The following is a 4,089-nucleotide window of genomic DNA, read 5'->3' as shown; positions in this document are numbered from 1 at the left end:
TTTAATTGTTTTATTACTCATCATGGCTACTGGCCATGAAGAGGATACCCTACTGGGATCATTTGATGATGAACTAACATCAGATTCAAAGCAAATTTTTAATGCTCTGAATAAAATTCAAAGTACTATGGACACAGTTGCTACTGGCATCAATAAAATGGGGGATAGTTTTTTTTTTCATCAGCGGCAGCAGGCCCCAAACCTATGGTTACTGACCAGCCTTCCACTTCCAACAAGCGTTCTGCTGATTTAATGGAGGAGGGGGAGACAGATGACTCAGAGTATGATGATACTGATGATATAAAGAGTCTTTTGGAATCCGGAAATTCCGGAGACAAAGATGATCAACAGAGTGGTTCAGTCTTACAAGAGGTGGACGCTCTTTTAGAGGATGATGATTATGTTGGTTCAGCAATTTCTGAAAAATTGGCCAACATAACTAACAAAGCATTTTCTAAACAGCATTCTATTGATGCTGTAAAGAAAAAGAAAGAGTCACACAAGAGGCCAAAGAATTGTGAAAAAGTTATTGTGCCTAAAGTCAATAAGGAAATTTGGCGCCAAATGCACAAACAAGCTTTTACAAAAAAGCGTGACCTAAGATTGATGAATGTTCAGAGTTTGATCACAAAATCAACTTGTGCAATAGTTGGTGTAGCAAACAAGCAAACAAGTTGTTGAATTTAGATGGCCGGCCAGAAGCATGATGCAGAAATAAGAAACTGTCTTGATGCAATAAATTTATTGGGCCATGCAAACACCACAATGTCTATGCAGCGGAGAGATTTATTAAAACCAGTGCTAAAAATTGATTATGCTGCATTATGTGACAGCAATGTCCCGGTTACATCTTTGCTTTTCGGAGATGACCTTCCTAAGTCTCTGAAGGAGGCTCGTCAAGTAGGCAATGTTGGAAGGGATTTTTCAAAAAACAGGAAAAGATTCGGATTCAGTCAGAGAAACAAGAGCGATTTTTCTTGGAAAAAGAAGAATCAAAGTCAGCAGAAGAGATTCAAGAAATATCAGTGATAGAGACCCTGACTGAGGTAAAACTTCAATCTACTACATCTGACGAATATGCAAGTTTTATAGAAAAAACTATTTTGAATGCTAAAAGAGAAATATTACAATTTGAAGGTGGTAGAATCATGCATTTTATAGATCAATAGACTGAGTTAACTTCAGATCCAGAATTATTGGGCATTGTGAAGGGTATTGAACTTGAATTTATAAGTAAACCAGTTCAGTACATTAATGCAGCGCATCAATGCAAATTTAATATGATAGAGAAAAATGCAACTTATGAAGAAATACAAAAATTACTTGATAAAAAAGTAATTGTAGAGAGTGAAGGGGAAAAAGACCAGTTTGTGTCTCCTATATTTTTAAGACCCAAAAAAGATGGAAAATATAGGTTGATATGTAACTTGAAACATTTGAATAAATTTATTCAGTGTCGCCATTTTAAAATGGATTCACTGGTGTCAGTTTTGAGGATGATAACACCAAATTGTTATATGGCTTCCATTGATCTAAAAGATGCATATTACTGCATACAGTGTACCTGTTGCAGATGTTTATCAGAAATATCTTAAATTTTATTGGAATTCTAAGCTTTACATGTATAGAGCATGTCCTATGGGCTTATGTACGAGCCCTAGGTTATTTACAAAGGTACTGAAACCAGTTTTTTCAAGGCTTAGACAAAATGGTCATCAATCTGTAATTTACATTGATGACATTTATTTGCAAGGGGACAATGTTCAAGCATGTCAAGAAAATGCGATTGCTACAGCGATCATGATTGTTAATTGCGGATTTGTCATTAACCCTGAAAAATCTGTGTTTCAGCCAAGCCAAGAAAAAGAATATCTAGGCTTTTTACTGAACTCAGTAGAAATGACAATTGCAATTACAGAAAGAAAGGCATTAAAAGTTGTTTCAATTTGTGATGAATATTTTAAATCAAAAAGAAATTCAATCAGAGATCTTAGCACTGTTATAGGAAACTTGGTGGCAAGCTTTCCAGCTGTACCACATGGACATTTGTTTTATCGTCAATTAGAGAATGAGAAAATTTTGGCTTTAAAGATGTCAACGGGTCAATTTGATGCTGAAGTTCATTTATCAAATCTAGCAATTAATGACTTAGAGTGGTGGAAACTAAATATCGTGGCTTTTAAGGCCCCAATCACTCCAGATCAATCAGATTTGATAATTGAAACAGATGCAAGTTTGCAAGGCTGGGGTTGCAATTGTCAATCATTTAGCATATCAACAGGTGGCCCATGGAAAGAATCAGGAAGGAATCATCATATAAATGTTTTAGAACTTCAAGCTGTTTATTTTTCATTGCAATCAATATGTAATGATAAGAAAGATATGCACATAAAGTTTTTAAATGACAATACAACTGCTGTAATATATATAAGAGAACAAGGATGTAGTCGCTCTTTAGAGTGCAATAAAATGGTCAGAAAAATTTGGACTTGGGCATATGAAAGAAATATTTGGCTTACAGCTGCTTATATTCCAGGAAAAATAAACTGCAAGGTAGATTTTGAGAGTAGACATTTTAAACAGGAGCATGAATGGATGCTTGATAAACAAGTTTATCAATCAGCTTGTGAAAAATTGAATTTTAATCCAGACATTGATTTGTTTGCTACACGCAATAATTGTCAATTAGAAAAATTTGTGTCATGGAAACCAGAGCCTGAATCTTTTGCAATTGATGCTTTTTCTATTTCTTAGGCTGGCATGAAATTATACTTTTTTCCACCATTCAGTTTGATATCATCGGTTTTACAAAAAATAGTGTTAGATAAAGCCACTGGCATTTTAATAATGCCAGATTGGCCAACACAACCATATTATGCAACTGCAATGAAATTGCTCATTGAAAACCCAATTTTTGTTCACAGGAGGAAAACTCTGTTGGGAATTCCGGGAACAATGAAGATTCACAAGATCTGGGAAAAGTTGAACTTATTAATATGTCTGTTATCAGGAAATAAATCCAGAGTAAAGGCTTATCGGAGCAAGCTAAAAACATTTTGTTGTCTTCATGGAGAGAAAAAACAACTTAACAATATGAGTGTTACCTCCGTAAGTGGGAGACATTCTGTGGTAGACGGGAAGTTAATCCAAGATATTCAGAAATCTGGGATGTTTCAGTAGTGTTCGACTGGATGAAAACAATTAATTTTGATGTGTTTGAAGTTGTTAACGCTTAAGACGGTAATGCTTATAGCTTTATTATCTGGACAAAGGGTACAAACTCTTAAAGCGTTATCAGTGAAAAATTTAAAAATTACGGATTCTTATGTAGAATTTAGAGTTGATTCTTTGCTTAACAAAGCAGGCCTGGGTTTCATTTGAATAAGCTCGTATTACCGGCTTATGAGGAAAGAAATTTGTGTATAGTCCAACATTTGAGAAAGTACATTGACATGACAAAAGAAATAAGGAACACGGATTCTTTATTAATTAGTTATCAAAAGCCTCATGCGTCAGTATCATGTGACACAATTGCTCGCTGGTTAAAATCGGTGCTTCACAGAAGTGGTGTGGGTGTTAATGTTTACACTGCGCATAGTACACGTGTTGCGTCAACATCTTGCGCAGCTTCAATGGGATGTTCTATAGACACCATATTGGCACAAGTGGGCTGGGCTAAGGAAAAAACTTTTGCTAAATATTACAACAAGAACTATAATGTGGAGAACATGTCTTTAGGACAAACATTATTTAAGTGCGTTGATAAATAAATGTCATGTTTGAAATACAGTGATGTATATATACTTATAATAGTAGATAAGTAATAAATTGAATTGCTTCAACATTTTTATTACATTTAATAGCCTCAGAGCTTTAAAATCTCATGTGGTTCTGTAATGAACTGGAGAGTGATGAAGTAGAATTGGAAATTAAACGAAACTTACCTGGAAGTTGAAGTTTGATTGTAATTCTACGAAATCACTGGAAAGGAATGGAGGAATCACATGCTCGACTCTGTAAAAGTTGCTTTTTTTTTCCCTATTCTTTGTGTATTTACATCTTTGGCTATTGATTGGATTTAAATACTGA

This window comes from Saccostrea cucullata, unplaced genomic scaffold (assembly GCF_032062105.1).
Source record: "Saccostrea cucullata isolate Sc308-1 unplaced genomic scaffold, CSIRO_AGI_Scuc_v1 ctg15467, whole genome shotgun sequence".
In the NCBI taxonomy this organism is placed as follows: Eukaryota; Metazoa; Mollusca; class Bivalvia; order Ostreida; family Ostreidae; genus Saccostrea; species Saccostrea cuccullata.
Note: the sequence above shows the minus strand (reverse complement) of the source record.